Source organism: Acipenser ruthenus, chromosome 3 (genome assembly GCF_902713425.1).
Source record: "Acipenser ruthenus chromosome 3, fAciRut3.2 maternal haplotype, whole genome shotgun sequence".
In the NCBI taxonomy this organism is placed as follows: Eukaryota; Metazoa; Chordata; class Actinopteri; order Acipenseriformes; family Acipenseridae; genus Acipenser; species Acipenser ruthenus.
Window position 1 is genome coordinate 4,993,338 of NC_081191.1, and position 21,885 is coordinate 5,015,222.

At 35.8% G+C, this 21,885-nt stretch overlaps 1 protein-coding gene and 1 long non-coding RNA gene across 3 annotated transcripts in view; one reads left to right on the forward strand and one right to left on the reverse strand.

The window, feature by feature from the left end:
* Nucleotides 1-5,260: 5,260 nt before the first annotated feature.
* Nucleotides 5,261-16,533, reverse strand: LOC117435240 (uncharacterized). The gene is made up of 5 exons (XR_004549146.3): nucleotides 16,379-16,533; nucleotides 15,339-15,417; nucleotides 12,723-12,849; nucleotides 8,198-8,324; nucleotides 5,261-7,884 (listed from the first exon to the last, which is right to left on the reverse strand). It is a non-coding gene; the product is annotated as an uncharacterized LOC117435240 (long non-coding RNA).
* Nucleotides 16,534-16,722: 189 nt separating this feature from the next.
* The window catches only part of LOC117394380 (DNA-binding protein SATB1-like), a 59,399-nt gene continuing 54,236 nt past the window's right edge, over nucleotides 16,723-21,885 (forward strand). Inside the window, exon 1 of one of the 2 annotated variants that reach the window (XM_033992593.3) lies at nucleotides 16,723-17,034. The gene's annotated coding sequence lies outside the window, so the exon portion shown is untranslated. The remainder of the gene's footprint in view (nucleotides 17,035-21,885) is intronic. The other variant, XM_033992590.3, reaches the window with a different exon arrangement.

Below are 21,885 nucleotides of genomic sequence, written 5' to 3' on the forward strand. Positions count from 1 at the left end.
CACAGTAACACTGAAAACTAAATGCCCTCTCCTCACAGTAACACTGAAAACTAAATGCACTCTCCTCACAGTAACACTGAAAACTAAATGCGCTCTCCTCACAGTAACACTGAAAACTAAATGCACTCTCCTCACAGTAACACTGAAAACTAAATGCACTCTCCTCACAGTAGCACTGAAAAGTAAATCCTCTTTCTTCACAGTAAGGGGGTATTCACACAGGAGCGGTTAGACAGGGGTACAAATCGTTTTGAAAAGTGGTGCTAAACTGTTTTGAAAGTTTAGCACCAGAGAGCCTACTGGTGCTGAATTATGGTAGTGTAGAGTAATTTTTGACCTGAATAGCTTTCCATATTGAGGAGAGATGTATGCACTGCATTTTGAGGAATAAAAAATAAAAGATGCACAGTGCGATTATTGTACTAGAGAAATGCCACTTCAAACATTAACTTTATATACCAAAGTGTATAAAACATCTAAATAAGCAATTATATTTTTTGTTTTTATATATAACCTTGAATATCTAAAACAAACAAACAAAAAAGTTTCCTCAGCAGTAATACGTTTTTCCAGCAAATGTGTAGCTTCTAAAGACAAAGTTGGGCAGATGCATTTAGGAAACTATAACTGCCTGTCAAACCATTCATATTTCTTTAGCAATTGTTGGTTGTTGGATTTTAGGAGGGCATATATACTGTGTGTGTGTATGTATGTGTGTGTATATATATATATATATATATATATATATATATATATATATATATATATATATATTCTTCATTGTTACTGTCAATGAAGCCCACATTACAGTGACTGTGTAGTTTCCACTGCATATGGGAAAAGGGTCTATGACTTGCGTCATAAGTGAGTACTTTTCTTTATTATGCATTGATGCTAATTAACATTCATACAAGGCGAATTAGGAACTCAAATTTTGTTCAACCATTCAACATTGATTTGAAGACTTATTTTATAGTTTGGCCTTTACAACTAGGTCTGTGTATTTTAATGTTATAGTGTAGGTTTGTCTTTACAGTTTTGTGTTCTGCAGTAAATGTACAGCACACTGAGGTGCGTGACCACAACATGTGATTTCAAAGTTTTAAAAATGGTGTGCTTGTTTTGTAAGACAGAGTAAGACACAGGGAGAATTTCTACACTGCTGCGAAATAATCTTTTACTGAAAGAGCCTGTGAGCCAATAACAAAACCCTATTAACATCATGTGTTTACTCACAAGAAAAATGTTAATACTGTAAAGTGCCCAGTGGCATTTAAACAAGGCGTGTTTAATATATCCGGATTAACACAGGAATCTGATATATAGATTTGGAATATTGCTGATTATTTTTAAACTGTCAGCTGAGTTATTGTATTATTGACTGTAAATATGAATTAGAGCACTGTATTGGGCTATCCCAGCATGCATTATCCTCATTGTATTGGTATAATTAATATATGCAGTAAATGGAGACATGAAGTATGTTGATACCTTTTTATGTGGCTAACAAAAGTGAATTTTATGACCATATTGGTTCCTTCACGTGTGTGAAGATGAGTTGCTATAGTTACAGCATGCTTTCGGGTTTTTAAATTTTGCACTAAAGACTTCAGTGCTTTTAGAATCTGAGCGTACTAGTCCTAAGCAGGGTCTTTGTTACTTTGTATGGTGGTGTCCATTTCCCAAGATACAGAACTCCCAAGATTATCAACAAATATTAAAAGTCATATTATAATGACTGTTTGTTATACCAAACATAAAGACTTTTTCTCTGTTGCTTGGTGCTTTTAAGTGATGACACTTGATAGAAAACCCACACTGTATACAGCACAACTGTACTCTCCCCTAGTAATTCCATTACAATAATGAGGGTGCTGTATTGTTTGGAAGGAATCAAACTCCATGTTGGGAAGTAAAAATGTTTTGGTTCATGAAACGGGCAAGGTCAGCTATGCATTTATTTTTCAGATATGCAAGTATCAACAATACACTCCCACAACTTTATGAGCAGACTCATATTTGTACACTTTGTACAGTAGCTTATCATGTCACTCACAGCCCCAGTAAAGCTTCCTGGCAGCATGAAACTGAATTGCAGTAAGGAAATAGTCACAGACTGAGTAGTCTGAGTTTTCTTTTTTTTTTTAATGCTATGTAACTTTATATTATAATCTCTGGTGAGCAATTTTCAATGGGCTCATACACGCTCATTAACACCAGCAACAGAGCGTGACCCCAGCACAAGCTGTCAAACTGATAGGAATTTGACAACAAGGAGCACAGAACTTTAGAACTCTGTCAGGAAAAAAATGCTTACCAGAGATTATGAGAGATTATATAAAATATTGCATGGGGTAGTGTGTGATAAATTAGAATTTAATGCCCACCCTCGGGGTGGGATGGTTGGATAAATCTACTTTAGTTTATTCACTTTGTGCCCATGTATCCAGGATTCTACTCACTGGTATAATTCTCTCTCTGGGAGTTCGCCTGCTACCTCTGTCTGTGTTGTGTTGTGTGAAAGATGAAACACGAGGAAACATATTCACAAGCCAACTTTTTTTTTTATTCCTCTGCATAAAATAAAACACATTCGGTTTTGCCTTCTATTTCATTTGCCTTCTATCTCCTCCTTCAGGTCTCAGAATGCTCTGAAGGAACGCAATGTGAAAAACATCATGTGATCAAGTGCAGCCAATGAAAACAAACACAAATAAAAGTTCATAAACACTAGCCTAAACAGGTTTAAAAGTAAGATGCAAAACATGGATTGGAATATGGATTTTGGCAAAACTCACAAAGTTCCATATACACCTGCTACAGCAGCTACACCAATGATCTCCAACCCTGGTCCTGGAGAACCCCAATCCTGCAGGTTTTATAGGTGTCTTTACATCATCAGTGGCTAAAGATCTGGAACACCTGTTAATCTTGACTAATTAAGTCAATAATTGATGCAATTAAGTAATTGAGAGCTTGGTTGAAACAAAAACCAGAAGACCCAGTAGCTCTCCAGGACCAGGGTTGGAGACCCCTGTGCTACACCCACAGGGCGAGCACAGGTACATCTCAATAGTGCAGCACTAATACAAAGAGAGACCTAAGTCCCTTAGTTCATGTGGCTCTTGATCGTATATGAATCATACTAAGAATTATACTAATGTCTGCTATCCCTGCCTTATTAGGCAGTTCTATGGAATTAATAGTTAACATTTTTGTGTCAGGTGTCCACATGTTTGTCATTTAATTTATAAATAGACATATTAACACATCAAATGTCTGTCTCTGGAAGTAGCGCATCTCTTTTTAATAGTTACCTTTAATAATGACTAGTCAAGCGAGACATGCTTTGCTTTGGGCTGGTTTCATAATAGAGATCTGTGTATGAATCTTAAGATAGAATAATCCTATTTGTATAATTAGGCTGAGGTAATAGACCGCTACACAAGAAGGGAAAGCTTGCAATGATGTTTTTTTTAATTATGTTACAGACAATTATTTCCAATTATCAGCAAAGATCCCTGTATTTAACTGGTTCAGGGAGCGCTTTTATTTGAAGATGAATTAACAGGCAGCAACCAAGTAGTGTTGTTTTTTACTGGCATTTGTATATTGCCTTCCCATTTGTCATATGCATAATTCAGTAAGCAACTTTGTGTGTGTGTTGGTAGTTTTGCAAATGTGTATTTATACTATATTCTTTTCAAGCACTGACACTCATAGCTATAACAATACTTATTGTAAAGGTTGATGAGATGTATTTAACAACTTGTTCTTCCAGATGTCTTTGCGTCATTGTGATCCGTGATCAAACAGGATATGTAGTCCTGTTGTGAAGGGCAGGAATATTGTATTCTTAAACATATCATTCATTATGGATAGCAGCTGGTTGGTTAACAGGGAAAAAAACAGGTCATAGAGCATGCTGGGAACTGGAGTTTTTTGTTTGTTTGTTTTTTTTAATAGTCAGAACACATTTATTATGCAATTGAAAGAAAGTAATGATTCATCTATATTGCTTCCAGATTAAAAAAAAAAAAAAAAAAAAAGTCCAGAACTATAATCTAATCTATACATAGTACCTGTTGGTTATTTTCAGACAGCATTCAAAATAAGGGAACATAATTACTTAAAGGGCCCAATAACTAAGTTTGTTGACATTAGTTGTGCATAGTTAAGAAGTGACAAATTTAAAATTATATTTGTATTTCAAAAAAGTTCTGGATATCATAATATTCATTCACTGAAGGTTGTCAACTAATCCACTGCTGATACGAAAGTATCATTTGTTTTTCAGGCATTGTTTAATTTTCAATTAACCTCAAAGTAAGTAACTATATACTGCATATAATTCAGATATCCGCAGGGTTAGCAACTTCCACTTGCACTGCCCCCAGTTTCAGAACTCCCCTTGTTAAGTGATATTATTGAAATCAGCAGGTGCCAGGAGATTGAATAATCAAGCCCTTGTTAATGAATTGATCACACTTGGATAAGTCTCACATGTGTGTGTATGTTGACTATTAGGTGGCTGATGTAAGTATAGGGGCAGTGCAAATAATTGTGAATGCAAAATTCAAATTTCATTACAGCCAGGCAATTATTTTGCACTGCACCCTATGTAAGCTTAAAAGCAATGCAAATTACTCAACATACACAAATAATGAGCTACAATGATGATAATGAGGGTCTCAATGAGCGCAACGGTCTATTTAGCGACCGCACTTGCAGAGTTAGGAGTACAGAGAGCAGCAGTCGCTTTATGACATTTGTGGAACATGAAAATGTTCCTGCCTCTCCTCAACAAGGCAAGTGTTGCCGCATCAGGAAGTGTATCGTAGCAGCCATCCAGAAACCAATGACAGGTGTCTGCAGGTGTGTGCTTTTATACAGCTTTTAGTTACTCACTTCTACAATGGTTTGCACATTGTAAAAAGAGGTGTAAAATTTTGGGAGGTTCAGCAATTGCCTAAGTGCAAGGCAAAATCCTTATGTCACATTATAATATTTGCACCCGCTTAGTATCCAGATCCTGCCCAATTCCATGCTCTTGTCTTCATTTGAATGCATTTACATATTATTTGAATGGATTAATGATGGCAAAGTCAAAATTTGATAGCAGGTGCAGAACGCCAGCTGAACACCATTCTTTACATACATTGCATTTTTAGCGGCTGGTAAAATCAGACTTTACAGCTGCTAAACATGATTTACAGCAGCATTATGGGGGCTTTGCACCCGCAAATCACTTTGCGTGTTATTCCTGCAGCTATAAGGGAAGGAACAATATGTTAAATTGGGGATTGCTCCTGGCTACTGAATCTTTCAAGTAACATACTTCATTGATGGTAGTATGTAAACCCAGAACTGGGTACAGGGTGCAGGGCTAGTGTGAGTATAATCATCTGACATATGTTATTGTTATTCCTGGAATAAAACTTATTTTACAGTAAATTGAGTCCAGCTAATTGCTATGTCATTAGTTTTACTGACAGCCCTGCTTTCAAAAATGATCAATCACATACATACTTAGAAGACAAGGTCAATTCATTGTTATTTTTTTAATCTTTAGAATCTGCAATTTAGAATCCATTTGTAATCCATTCTGACATTGTATAACATCACATGTAAAATGATTAATGGAGATTAACAGTGCTTTGACTGTCGTACACAGTTCTTTAATATGCTGTGACACATCCTGTAAAAATCAAAATATGGCTCCATAGCCTCAAACGCCTTACCATTTACAGTCACTTATACAAATGTAAAGCAGGAGGGAGGTAGTGGTTATTTTGTTTATCCCTAATGCCACGACTAATCAATTTTATTGTTGCAGCTCAAGGGCATGTGACCTCTGTCAAAACCCAAATCCATAATCTTAATTTTTATAACATCAGAATGTCGCTTTGTGTTTAGACGTTTGAAGCAGAGCAATTCATATTGTTCATATTGTTTGGGATGACTTGGTTCTCCACAGGTATTTATAAACAACTTATACAAGCGACAAAGGGCATTAAAGACAGCCGTGCAGTATTATAATATAAAAGGGCACACAGGCCCCTTCACACATCATTAACCTCTATGCTAAGTTTGCAGCATTTTGTTTTTGCCCAAGTAAATACTACTAATGTTACAAAACTACTGTGACAAGAAACAACTAAGGGCTATGTATGAACTCTTTAATGAACCCCTTGAGTTGTTTATTTGAAGTGTAGTGACAAAAACGCTTTGTTTTTATTTTGGGAAGAAGAAAACTGCCGTAAACATACACTGGGATAAATACTTGTTTAATATGGCCTATAAGCTATAGATTTGTCTAGTCAAAAAACAAAAACAGGCTCCAAATGATGTAAACACGTGTCTTCAATAGAGAATTCACTGGCCCGCAAACAAACGCTAGGTACTGTGCTGTTGATAATGATTGCACAACTCTATGGAGGGCCAAGAACCGAATGAAGTTATTATATATTAAAATGAAGTTATTATATATTAAATGATTACTTTTCACAGGTTTTTACAAAGGAGGATACGGACAACATGACCCACATGTCAACCGGTTCCTATCCAGGTTTAATGTAGATTAGGAATAGCAGAGGACCTAATACTGATCCCTGTGGTACACCACTGGTTACCTCGCTCCATTTTGAGGTTTCTCCTCGAATCAGTACTTTCTGTTTTCTACATGTTAACCACTCCCTAATCCATGTGCATGCATTTCCTTGAATCCCTACTGCGTTCAGTTTGAGAATTAATCTTTTATAAGGGACTTTGTCAAAAGCTTTCTGGAAATCTAAATAAACCATGTTGTATGCTTTGCAATTATCCATTGTCAATGTTGCATCCTCAAAAAAATCAAGCAGGTTAGTTAGACACGATCTCACTTTTGTAAAACCATGCTGACTGTCTCCCACGATACTGTTACCATATATGTAATTTTCCATTTTGGATCTTCTTATAGTTTCCATAAGTTTACATATAAGATAAGTCAGGTTTATTGGTCTGTAGTTACCTGGTTTGGGTTTGTCTCCCTTTTTGTGGATCGGTATTATGTTTGCAGTTCTCCAGTCTGTCGGTACAACCCCTGTGTCAAGAGACTGTTGCATGATCTTGGTTAGCGGTTTGTAAATAACTTCTTTCATTTCTTTGAGTACTATTGGGAGGATCTCATCCAGCCAGGGGATTTGTTTATTTTAAGAGCTCCTCGTCCTTTTAACACTTCTGCCTCTATTACGCTAAAGTTATTTAATGATTTAGTTTCTGGTATAGTAAGCAAACTTGTAAAATTTGCAGATGACACACAAATAGGAGGAGTGGCAAACACTGTGCAGCAGCAAAGGTCATTCAAAATGATCTAGACAGCATTCAGAACTGGGCAGACACATGGCAAATGACATTTAATAGAGAAGTGTAAGGTAATGCACGCAGGCAATAAAAATGTGCATTATAAATATCATATGGGAGATACTGAAGAAGGAATCTATGAAAAAGACCTAGGAGTTTATGTTGACTCGGAAATGTCTTCATCTAGACAATGTGGGGAAGCTATAAAAAAAGGCCAACAAGATGCTTGGACATATTGTGGAAAGTGTTGAATTTAAATCAAGAGAAGTAATGTTAAAACTTTACAATGCATTAGTAAGAGCTCATCTAGAATATTGTGTTCAGTTCTGGTCACCTCATTACAAAAAGGATATTGCTGCTCTAGAAAGAGTGCAAAGAAGAGTGACCAGATTTATCCTGTGTTTAAAAGGCATGTTGTATGCAGACAGGCTAAAAGAATTTAATCTGTTCAGTCTTGAACAAAGAACACTACGCGGTGATCTGATTCAGGCATTCAAAATTCTAAAAGGTATTGACAGTGTCGACCCAGGGGACTTTTTCGACCTGAAAAAAGAAACAAGGACCAGGGGTCACAAATGGAGATTAGATAAAGGGGCATTCAGAACAGAAAATAGGAGGCACTTTTTTACACAGAGAATTGTGAGGGTCTGGAACCAACTCCCCAGTAATGTTGTTGAAGCTGACACCCTGGGATCCTTCAAGAAGCTGCTTGATGAGATTCTGGGATCAATAAGCTACTAACAAGCAAACGAACAAGATGGGCCGAATGGCCTCCTCTCATTTGTAAATGTTCTTATGAAGTAACTGAATTTATATGTGACAAAAATGAATATTCCGGGGTCCCCAAGTGGCTCACCTGGTAGAAGCGCAGCCTTGTGGTGCGCAGGGTGAGTCGTACAGTGCAGGTTCGCGTCCTGGCTGTGCGAAGTAGGCCGGTCTTCGCTGGGGACTCCGAAGGGGGCGCCACATTGGCCCAGGTGCTCCTGTGGGTTAGGGAGGTAAAACCGTCAGTAACTGTTTCTCCTCATTGCTCTACAGCAAACCCTGCTGGACAAGGCACCAAGTGAGCTCAGAGCGGACACCTGCAGGGCTGGCCTTTGTTTTCCAGAGGTCTGTAGCTTGCTGACATCCGGTCTTGAGTTTCTGGGTGAAAAAAGAAGCTGGATTGGTCGTGGGATCGGAGGATACCCACTGAATCTTCGGGTCTCCTGAGCCATGTGGGGAATTCTCATGGTGAGGAGAAAAACGATTTGGCATTCCACATTGGGAGAAAATTAATTATAATTGGACACACTAAATTAAAAAAAAGAAATATATATATATATATATATATATATATATATATATATATATATATATATATATATTCTATTGTGTTGATAAATCTAATTATTGGCATGTCTTTCACAAACGCTGCAGCTGAAGGCATTTTTTTCAAACAAGTAGAGATTCTGTATCAAATAAGTTATAATTTACATTTATGCTCCACTAGAAATATGACACGTAAGTTATCAATTAAATATCAATAATTATATTCAGTACAGTGATTACTGACACAAGTAAACCAGAATTGTAATCTGTCTGTTCTCTGGTGTATATTTATTTTGCTGTGGTAAAATCAGCAAACTCAAACCAAACTGCTGAGCATGTTTGCTATGTTTTGTGAGTTCCATTCAAGGGCATAACAAAGCAAAGCCTAAGGGATGAGACATCCCATTAAATCATAAACGGTATAGATAAAATTAACCCAAGACACAACTTAAAATGTAGCACAGAGAGAACAAGAGGACATAAGTGGAAGCTGAGTAAAGGCCGCCATACACCAGATTTTTCATTGGGCGACGTAAAATCTAAAATTGCCTGAACATAATCTAGTTAAAATGTTATACATACTATGATTTAAACTGATTTGGGGAACAAAAATATATTGAGACATACAGTATATACAAAACAAACAACCCAGCGTAACAGGTCTTGTCTCATCCCCACTTCCATCTATCTATCAAACCTAGATTAGCAATGATTGTTTTTTCCAGTGCTTTTGAGAATATGCTAGTAGATAGAATCCGTTATGTGCGAATCATTCAGAGACCAATTCATTCAAAAAAGAAGTGTTTAATGGTAAGAGAATGACTAAGATCGAAACTGTAAGAGCTCTTTGTGTGGAGTCCCACAACCGCAATAAATCTCAACTGTTCGGGAAACATTGATTAACTGGCAATTACAAAAAAGCCAAGGCTAAGTACTAAACCAGTTTCATTGCTATTGCTGCAGTACCTCAAGGACACTTTTATTCAGGGACCAACAACAACATTGTGCATGTGTATAATCACAGCTAACAGATTTGTGCACTTCAAATTCTCACTGACTACGCTCTTAAAATAGGAGGGGGGTGCTTGCTTTTTTTGTTTTTGTACTGTATTCTGGAGAACAGTAAGGTCAATACATTTAATAAACTTTATTAAACAAACCAAGAAACTGTCTATCTGTGTTTAATGATGCAGTTGGCCACAATTGCATCCTTACTGTATAGCATTGACATTTAAAATGTGTTATTTCAATGTGCCTGTTTGCTTTATTAAGTTTGTATTTCAAAGGAAAATCTATAGTTGTGTGTATCATCTTTAACTGAAACTGTTTTAAAAGCTCTCTTAGCAAACTGGCGAAAACTATTGTATAGTATATTGATCTTGAATGTAATAAAAACCTCAACTTGTGTAAATAGCTTTTCAATTTTAAAGTTATAAATAACTCCCCTGTTGGTTAGAAGTTAGTTCCAGTGACACATACAGTACCGTGGGGTCAGAATGGAACCACCTAACTATATTGTTTAGTGTCATGGCAAAGGCAAGTGACTTTATCAGAATGAATTGCTCTGTTCCCCTTTGCACACCTCCGATCATTGAGTTTCACTTTGAAACAAGGTAACAGAGATGCAAAGCCAGCACTGCATGAAGTATAGCAATGACTTGCAATACACCTCTGTGTGCCTGCTAGCCCTAATTTGCAACACGAAGCTTGAGCTGGCAGGCCAACAGTAAACATCCAATCCCACACTTGAACTATTTCATCATTGAAAGGTACACAGTAAACAAAACAAAAAATTAAATACATTTTAAGGGAAAATTACTGTCAGTGTGGATGCCAGTCAAATGCATTAAAATAACTGTTCAACGTGTATTTATAGACAGTCATTACTGTAATACAAGCTGACAAAACAGAACACTTTACAGTAAATACTAAATACATTTATGTGATTTAACACTAGATAAGATTGCAAAGTTGTAATTTGAGAATCTGAACAGCATATACTGTAAAAGTTAAAAATTGCACTTGAAAAGTTTTAGTTTTAAATGAAAGCCTTTAACATTGAAAATACATTAAACCCAGGCTGGCTTGGAAACAATAGGGTTAAAGCTCACAGTCAGCTCTTTATTAATGTGATGTTTGGAAATACATTTCCAATGCAGCACGTGTTTCCGGAAGGCAGCTACAGAGATACGACTACTTATGGAAAATGTAGCCGCCTTTATGTTTTTTAGAAACATTAAGAAGCTAATTAAAAAGATCAATAATATCCACAGCACAATAATCTTAATACCAAGTTTCATGAGAACTGGATAAGCGGTTCTGGAGATATGTATGCAAACAATGGAAGAATACCCCCCCCCCCCCCATGAAAATACAGAAATACCTGCTTGCTATTATATGCATGTCTCTTGAACCTGAATGTTTGAGACCTACAGTATGTAGCAACTGGATCTGCAAACAGGTTCAATTTATAGAATTTATTATTTATTAGATGTATAGAAAGTACCCAAGAACAATAAAACTTCAACCATGGCAGTTCCACCACCACTTGATTATTTTTTTGTTGTTGCATTTAACTCACTGAAACAAAAGCTTTTGTAAGACAATGCTTATTTAGTTTGTGCATGTCTAACACTTGGATTAGGTTTCTACCTAAAGAAACTCTTTTAAACAACCAGATTCTCAATAAGGTATGCTAAATAATAATGCTAAGACCAAGTTGCATGACAATTGGATAAGTGGTTCCCCAGATATATGCAACAATGTAACTATAACATACAGATGGATGTGTGTACAGACAGACACACAGTCGTAACTAGGCATTTTAGCACCTGAGGCAGTCAATCATATCTGCAGCCCCAACACCACCCACCTCCACCATCACCCCCTCCCGTTTTTTCCCTTAACGGCATGAAGCATATTCAGACAACATCAAATCGCATTTCCATCTATACAGTTAGTAAAAAGAAAATGCGTTGTCACTTTTTAGTAATGACTCAATCTGTAACTAAACCATATTGTAGAAAAAAATGACCTGATGAAAACACAGCTTGAAATGACAACAGGATGACCCATTTACAGAGGATCTCTCCTAGCCTTAGCACTCGCAAACTCGTCTATTATACAGTATCAAAGTTTATTGAGCTGGTTAAAGTGTGCTTGATGGAGAGAATCGCCAAGTTAGAGAGACGTGCTTGTTAAGCTTCCACCCAACCGCAGGGACCTTTGTCAGCCAATCCTGCCACTGAGACCTTATTAGAACACCTTGTATCGATAAAGAAATGAATGATGTAGCAGTATGCAATATACAACAGGTAATTGTAATGTAAGAAATCAAATTATACAGAGGTGGGCAGCTGATTACAGTAATTATTGTATGGCAGTTTGCTTCTTGATGAGACTAAGTATAACCCTTACACTGTGCAAACACATTTCAGAAATGATCTTGTATTACAACATAATTGGGTATGTGTTAATTTGAAAACAAAAACAGTTTTTCAGAAACTACTGTGTTTTTTGTATGTTGTCCAATGTCTACACTTTTAAATGTGTTTTCTGTTAGATGCGATTTTGTTGTAAATGCTTTTGTTGTAAAACACAGATTTTAATAGAACAATAGAGATTCTATCTATGCTGGTAGACAAAATGTTAAACACATATTAAGCATTTACTTAAAAAACATAAATAAATAAATACATAAATAAATCAAACGCTTTGTGAAAATAAATACTGCACAGTATAGGATCTCCTTTCAGAAACCCAGTTCAGTATTAGATCTGACTTTAGTATCAGTAGTACATGTTTTATATTTTTTAAAGGGCTGGAGGTTTGAATATTGCAGTAAATACAGTATTAAAGATTACTTTAATCCTCAGTGCATCCTCCAGGTCAGGACGGGCATGTTTCTACAATGCTGAAGACATCGGGTTGGCTGATGGGAGCTGTTGGGCCAGTGGAAACACACTTGTGTTTAATCTCAAGGACCAGTTCTTATTAAACAGGGGGAGAAGATAATGGCTTCTGAGTTGACGGGTTCATAATACTGACATCGGCATACTACCCATACTTACCTCTCCGCGAGCGAGCTAACTCTTTAGTTGAATGGTATGGCGTTGAATGGTAAGACACTCTTATTTGAACTGTTAGGTACAGTAAGTGGCTTGTGTCCTCTCCATTCGATGCAATTCAAGATGGGAGCTGAGGAGTGGAATAACATTGCACAAATATTTATTCAAGGAAAAAAATTAACATGCGAGTTTCAATACAGGCTCAATCCCAATGAAAAGTGATGACAGAGAGATTCCACTTGTCATATAATTACTATTTGCATCCGTATTTAAGCAACAACATATCAGTTACAACAGAGAGGATCTGCTGCCATCTACATGCTTATAATATATCCATCCTTACTCATGCAATACTGTACATAACAGTATCTGAATGCACATAGAACACATGATAAAGTAACTGCCTTATTTGTTTCTTTCCATAAACCTGGGATGATGCACACAGTGGTAAAGCCATGCTCTGTAAATACTGTACTGGTACTGTTATCTGTATCGTGTCACAGCTGTAATTCAGAGCTCTGTAAAGCATATATGTTTGAGCAATGCTAAAATCCTCTAATCCACTGGTTCAGATCCTGTTATTTTTTCCAGACAGGATGCTGAGCGATTGATGCACGCTTTTATGTTGTCAAGAACTGATTATTGTAATGGTATTTTAATTGGTATTGGTAGCAATGTGACATCTCATCTGCAACTTGTACAAAATGCTGTTGCAAGAGTTTTAACTGGTACTAAGAGACGAGATCATATCACTCCTGTGCTGGCATCTCTACACTGGCTTCCTGTCCGATTTAGGATAGATTTAAGGTGTTATTATTAATCTATAAGGCTCTAAATGGCCTTGCTCCACCTTAAAGGTATTTTAACACCATACGTCCCCAATCGGTCACTCCGATCTGAGGATGCCAGGTTACTTTCTATACCCATTATTCAGAAAACAAACTCAGGTGGTAGATGCTTCAGCTATATTGCACCGAAATTATAGAATGACCTGCCCAGTACTGTAAGGGAAGCTCCCACTGTTGTTTTTAAATCTCAATAGCCTGGCGTATCCAGTTATCTAAAATGTCATTCTCTCATCTCTATATGGCATATTTTACTATTTGTACTATTTAGCATTGTTTTAAGTATTTTAAATACTTTTAACTATTGTATGGTATTGTTCTTGTTATTACTACAATTACTGTTATTACTTGATTTGTTTTTCTCTTTTGTTTTTTTCTTCATGTAAAGCTCTTTGTGGTGGCTCTCATTAAAGGCACTATACAAAAATAAAGATTGATTGATTGATTGATTTTATTTGGAGATTTGTTGGTGAATGTGTATGCAAATACTTGACATTTTATAACACACTCTCACACACACACACACACAAGAATGACCACATTGTTAAACTACTTATCTCTTACAATCTCAGTACACATTTCTCAGTTGTTCTGATAAAATATTTGAAAATATATATCAAGATATCCTAATAATCGAATCCATTTCATATCTATTCTTAATTTTACACTTTAAAAAGCGGTACTGCGACTTTGCCAGTGTGTTCTATCAAAGCTTTGAATACGCATCACTACATCGGACAAATGAAACTCACAGAAAGGGTACCGACCATTGACACAGCCTAGTTTTTCACATTCGATAGGGGCGGATTTTGTCTTTAGAAAGCCACGTCACTTCTCATAGTTTCATAGCTATTAATTATATTTCAGATATACTTGGTGAATAATAATAATAATAATAATAATAATAATAATAAATAAAAAAAAAAACATTTCAATGGAAACCAGGTCGTCAGTAAGCTCTTTCTGTATTTGCATAGGGCAGCAGTGTGGAGTAGTGGTTAGGGCTTGTAAAAGTTGTAAGTCGCTCTGGATAAGGGCGTCTGCTAAGAAATAAATAATAATTTGATTGTTGCTCTAACGCTTGCGGCACTGGTATGCTTAGCAGGCTTCCCATGAACACTTTTTAAATATTTAAATTGACTTAAGAAAGATTCCAAGCAAAGAATGTGTTATACAGCCAGTCTTATACATTCTTAACATCTATTGGGTTCACTAAACATCCAGCAATGGACAATACAATCTTTGCTTTTATGAGTTATTGTATGTTGTCTGTACTGTATATCGGCCACAATGCACACATAATCTTGTAGTTGTATGGTAAGAATTAATACATTAGTGTATATGTTTATTCACAAATGGATATGACTAAATGTATTTGCATAAACTTATTTTAAAGGATTCTGAACACATCTACGCATTCTAACCACAGGTATTATTTTTCGATGAAGCCTATAGAGCTCTTGATGTATCTTGTTATTAGTTTTGTTCAGAATGACTTGAGGGAGTCGTTGTTATGGGAAAATAAATGTTACATTTCGCCCTGCTAATAATAATAATAATAATAATAATAATAATAATAATAATAATAATAATAATAATAATAAACAGTGCAGTCTGTTTTTTGCAGTCTGTATAGTACAGTATTTGTATTTTCCTCTCCAACGATTTAAAAACAAAAAAACAAAAAAAGTAGTTACATTTAAACCGTGCATCATAAATTATAAATATTTAAAAAAAGACAACATTCTTTTTATAGTAAGGTCTTTTCACTCACCAGTGGCTCAATCAGTCTGGCGGCCGCATCTCGTCCTCAAAAATTCACAGGCAGCTGCGGATCCAGAACCACTGGGTACCTATACGTGAACATGATGTCGCGTACACCGTTAGTCTTTTTAAAAATGTTACACTTTGTGATGTGATTAGTATTTCAAAAAGTGTAAACACGTGTAGGTACTCTGAAGTTCTTTACCAGTGTGTTGAATAACCATTCTTGCGTACAAAAACTTCATTTACATTAAAAAAAAAAAAAAAAAAACGCAACTAAATGACATGTTCTTTAAAACGCACATCGTATTAAATACTGGTCACAGTTGACAATTCATCCATGCTTGATCTGAAAAAGAAAATTGTTATTAAAAAAAACCATATTTTTAGGAGAGATGTTCTGTAGCAAACAATTGTCTCATATGCAGTTAAACGTGCCTATTCTTTAGAATCCTATTTTAATGCACAATTCAATGTTAATTAAATAGCAAAATCCGTTTTTTGAGTAAATTGATCATTCTTGAACGCTGTTGTACTTGGATTACTCCCAGTTGCAAGATAAAAGTAATATATTTTTTAAAAATACTACTACTACTACCACTACTACTACTACAAATAATAATAATAATAATAAAAATAATAATAATAATAATAATACAATATGTTAAAGGGCGCAAGTTGTGGTCTACTGGATTATAATATTAGAAACTCCTTTAAACGAAACGTTTTGTGGTAATATTGCATTGATAAGTTTGCAAATTTGGTTAACCAACTATTAAAATGTAACTTTAAATTCAAAACGTGTACATCAGAATTTACCACAAGCATTAAGCATTCACAATAGGTAACTTAATTTGAATACGCAATGTATTACCAAGCATTTGCATTATTCTAAAGTCCAAAGTAGGGTAAGTTTATTTTATATTTAAAACTGAAACCTTTTATTTGAAGTAGTTCAATATAGCCTACATTAACTGTATTTTAGTATTGGTCTACATGAGCTGTTGTTTGCGAAGTAATGTAAAATAAATAAAAGGCGTTATCACATACCAGTCAGAAATATATTGCTTGGCTAAAAAGCAGCTATAAAGAATTTGTGAAAAACTTGAAAATATAACATGAATTGCACTGTAGGCACTGGCCTTAGTTTAAACCGTTTTTTTATTATTATTTTTTATGACAGGTAAGCATGTGGAGTGCAGAAATTAAAATAAATGAGCGTGTGACTGAAAAAAAAATCTCCTGGCAGCCACTACTTCTCCCGGGTACTGTAAAAGCTCAGTCCCCAAGGAGCTCGCAATACAGCGAGACTATAAACCAGCACTGGGCTTGAGAAGGGGTTCAGCTAAGACTGACAAATCATCGATTTGAGCATCAGAAACTGGGAGGGGTCGTTCTCATTTACCTGACTTCCTTTCAGAAATCCCTCCTCCCGCGGCTCTCTAACCACCTCAGGCTTTAACCCGCACTGGTCTCACTTGTATTCATTCGATTCACTCAAATGTAATACACACAGCTGTTGAGAGAGAGAGACGGAGAGAGCGAGAGAGAGGGAGCGAGAGAGCAATTAAGTCAGCGCGAGTTTTTGATCTGAGGACTTTTCTTTTATTGGATCGCTCAAGGTGGGAAACGGCTGAACTGACTTCTCAACTTTTGATGGGAAACCAGACGCTTGGCAGGTTCTGCTAACTTTGGCATCTTTGGAGGTACAAGTAGTAACTTATTTGTTTATTATGTGTAGGCTACTTGTAAGACTGTAATCGATTTCCAATTTCAGTCAGCACCTGTCATACTGTATGTATGTAGGCCTATATATATATATATATTAACTCTGTCAGCTCTACATAACGAGACTATAGGAATGCCTTCAGATTAACAACAACAATTCAACTCTTTAAAGTCAAACAACCGAGTTTGTATTCCTGTAAAGTACAACAGGAAGACGGTACTTGCACCCGCTTTTCTGTTTGCAGCACTGTTACCGACAACCGGTTGAACCAGACAATGCGCACAGTGCCCGTAACATTTAATCCCCCGAGTTTTGTTTCTTTCATTTCAGCATTACAGTAATGTATAGTACTACGTTGATTTTTTTGTTTCGTTTTAGTGCAGTATATGGAGTCTGGTTTATCTATTTGTAAATTGTTCATTTACGACTGTACGTTGTAGAACTTGACACCCGAGCTGTCAAAATGATCTCGCAGAAGTGGCATGTGATTTGCGCAAGCCATATCGAGGCTGTATTTACCAATAAATTACAAGACATTGAAACAAAGATAAGACTTCCGTACACACTCCAGGTCGTTGTTTGCTGTGACGCAGTGATTTTATCTTTTTTATTTAAATTCTAAACCTGTGCAGGCATCCAGTAGCCTTTGATGCAGAAACAATACATACAGCTGTTTCTTTGGGGCAGTTTTAATGCACTGATCCTGTTTTTACTGTATTTTTAATTTTTTTTTACTGCAATCTCTTTTACATAGACAACATTGTTAATTGTTCACTGTAGTTTTAGTGCATCGGTGAATGCTCACAGAAGTGCTTGTGTTAGTTACTGTGCACTGTATTGCACTTCACACGCGTTTTTCATTTGTGAAAGCCAGTTTGTAAAAAGCGACTGCCATTCAACATTCACTAGCACTTTTATTTGACTTTGCCCTGAATATAAACCCCAATGCCCGTTGCTTAACATATACACAATATGCATAACACTGAAACCATATTTGTAGGGTATTTAAAGCAATGCTGTCATTGTGTTTTTCAGGCTGTTAAAATGTTTCTATGGAAAGACTGATGCCAGCCAGATTGTACTGAAATGGGTCTGTTTGTTCATATAAATAAACAGGAGTGATTTCTATTTTCATTTGACATGGAAATTGATTGATTAAACAGTGTATTTCTGTCTTTCTGAAATACAGGGTTTCTGTACTGATGCACAATATTGCAAACAATTAGCCACTATTTCCATGAGAATAGTAACAAATATAGAGCCAACATGAACATATTTTAGTATATAATAGCAAGATATTTTAAAGTATCACTTTATTACTAAATTGTTCTCATGTACATTTTTGTGTAGTGTAAAAAAAATAGAATTTTCGAAACGTGTGTAGCTTCAATTATATATATATATATATATATATATATATATATATATATATATATATATATATATATATATATATATATATATATAATACCACACTGTCTATGGATTTATTCATGACTTGGTAAATATTCAGCCTGACATGCATTTGTACCTGGAAAGAACACATAAGTATACTGTGTAGAAACAAAGGTTGAATTAATGATTGTTCTTTGTTAAAATATAAGTAAAAGATATGCAGTTTGTTTGTTTCTCTGAACATGTTATTGCTGAGGAAATTGGTGGCCAGGCTGATAATTCAAGATCTTGACAAAGTTAACCTTCTATTTACATCTGCCTCAAAAAAACAAAGCTACACACACCTGGACTTTTCATTCCTATCCATACAGTTAGACGGACAGGATGTGGCAATATCATTCAATTGTAATAAAAAAACACCACATGATTGCTATAGGAAAAATACAGACTATGTCCCGCTGGATGCAATAGCGCTCAGTTGAAGCACTTCTAGTTCCCTGTTCATTTACATGACTCGGAAGAGAAATAGGCATTCTTTCTTTTTGATTTGTAGTGCATCAGATAACTTAAACCATATCTTATTTCACTGATGATATAAGTTTGTGACAACCTTTTTAAGGATTCAGGGTAATAGCCAGTACATTTGTCTTTTTTTAATCAAGAGCATAACCTTATACATGTTTTTAGTAGTACAGTATAAAAACAGCTTCTAAGTGTGGTTGTAAAATATAATTGTTGTATTTGTATGGATTGTTTGAGTTGTATGTAGATCCTGAATAGATTATTGTAGTAGAAGGTGAGCTACAGTGTTCCAGGGCATGGACTGAAAGTTCTCTATTATGGATGCATCACAAAGTAAAAAGGAGTATACTGTATGTGCTTATAGTGCAGGCTTGCTGGGCTCAGATTTAGCCGCCTTTAGGGAACTCCGATTATCAAGTGTAAATTAAAGATGAATGACAGTCATTTACTGGCTTTGTTATTGCTGCTGGGTATTTTGCATGTAAGACTACTGACGTAAACCAGGTTTTTCTCAAGTAAGTGAAGTCACTAATGGGAAGTGGTACACCAGTCAACCGCTTACATATTGGTGGAGAAGTGTGGGTGGTAGTGTTTTAAATTTGCACCTTTGTATTAATTAGCATTTACTGGACCAATATTTAAAATTATAATATCAGTTAATGCTCACGCTTAAAAGACTCTGAAGCTCAGATAAATAGTTCAAATCGGATGTGCACAATACTTCGTATCGCAGCTAATTTAAAATGATTTTTAAAGAGCTACGTGCTATTGGAATCAAGTTAATAGAGCAATTTGTTTTCAAGCAAGCTTGCTTTAATGCATTGTTGTTAGTTTCCATGGAGAAATTCTTTGCACAGCAAAGACAGCTGGCAAATTTTATATCAATAATGTGTAGGAAAGAATGCTTGTCCTGTACTTTTTTTAAAATTAATTATTAGAATAGATTGTAATTTAGTTGCTTCTGTTTTTTATTCTTCTAGATGTATGTTTCATTGTTTTATGGGTGTTGTGCATTTTTAATAAAATATGTGTTTTGAATCGATGTTCATAGCATTCAGGGAATATTACCTTTTGGAAAAACCCTGGTTAACCATTATTTGCAACAGTAATGAGAGATGTTGGTTCACAAAGCTGCTGCTGTTTTTAAGGGTATAGCACCTCGCCAATACAGATGCAAATCGATATCCTGTGCTTTCTTAAATAACTGCATTTATTATTATTTATTCCTTAGACACCCTTATCCAGGGCAACTTACAGTTGTTACAAAATATCACAGTACAAAGTGCAGAGCAAAGTGCTGTAGCATGTTATTAGAAAGACTGATGTACATCTATTTTACACAGGGCCTCATTTTAAATCTGCTTTTGAAAGGACCGTAACCCTGGTAATCAGACCAGTCACATAAAATATATATATATTCCATGTATATAACAAGCTGTGTTAATGTTCATATCAGACTGGAGATTTTGCCCTGGTATCACAACCAAAATGTAGGCCTAAGAAGAGAATACAACGTGTAAGATTTCACTTGTTAGAAATCCTGTCAATTCTTGTAAGTGTTTTTATACTTCTGAGGCTACAATAAGTGAAATGAATGTTAAGAACATTCTCACTCTTACTGTACCCTTGCACAACAGATGACTAAAGCATTAAATGTGCATTCAGCAGGTGTGCAAATGATGAGAAGTGCTTTGTTGTATTAATTGTATTAACCCCTTTTTATTGGCATGACTTAACCTCAATAAATGTATTGCAGCGCAGACTGTAACTTGTTAAGGCACCCATGCCGAGACGCTGTTTGCAAGTATAGCCATTCATATCTTTAGAACAGCAACTAAGACTGTGTAGACGCCTTATAATTGTCAGGCAGAGTTGTACTTTATGACTGTGATGCTTTTCATTTGCTGCATTTTGCATTGACATTTTTAAATGGAAAATAGCATATGCTAATAGTTGTAATGTAGCATTTTGTTTCAAAAGATTAAAGATTCAGTAATCCTGAAAATATACATGTTATTAAAGTAAAGATTTGGTAGGTGCAGTGGTTAATAATTACAGTAGCTGGCAGTCGAATAGTCTCACAGTGCTAACCATTCATTTATTCTTGGACAGAACATGCTTAAACAATAGGAAAGGTTTTCTTGCTTAAAGCTTTGCCGTAGGCAAGCACCTTCAGCGCAAGCAGTGTGTTATAGAAGACAGGTTCATTTAGCATCGTTTATCTTGCATTTCTTTTAAATATTTCATTCTGTTTCATGTCAGATTAATTACTTGTGCAGTTCCTGCCTTTACAGTGCTGTGTTGACAAGCCAAAAATAAGACACATCCATTCACAACTGTTATTACCTTCAGTAGCAGGAAGCCAGTCACTTTTTTATCGTGAAGTGAACTCCAGTGATCGCAGCCCAGTTTTGGCCTGGTCTACATCACGTTGAGCACTAATTGGCTCTTAATTCAGCAGCTTTATCTTTAAGGTAGAAGAAGTAGAAAGTGAAACAGAAAACCAGATAATGTTTTTACAGGTTAGGGGCCTGAGTAAATTAGCTGAATATAAAAGCTGCAGGATTGTCACTGGCAGTCAGGAGATCTAAACACCAGGGCACTAAATTTATATCCTGTACTAAATACTGTACTGTAAAAAAATACATTTAATAAAAGGAAAACAAAACACTCCTGCTCAAAACCTCTGAGACCAATCGGTCTGATATTTTAGGGCTGAGTGAGGTGGAATAAGTGTCAGCTACAGTATAAGCAGATTTGTTTGTTTGTTTTTTAATTTTCTGTTGGTAGATTCTACTGCAAAGAAACGTCCTCCAGTCTCCTTAATAAATTGTAGGCATGGAAAGTTATGGGGCCTGCCAGCGGTTGTATCTAAAGCTAGCTACAACATTATTCAACAACACCGTTTTTC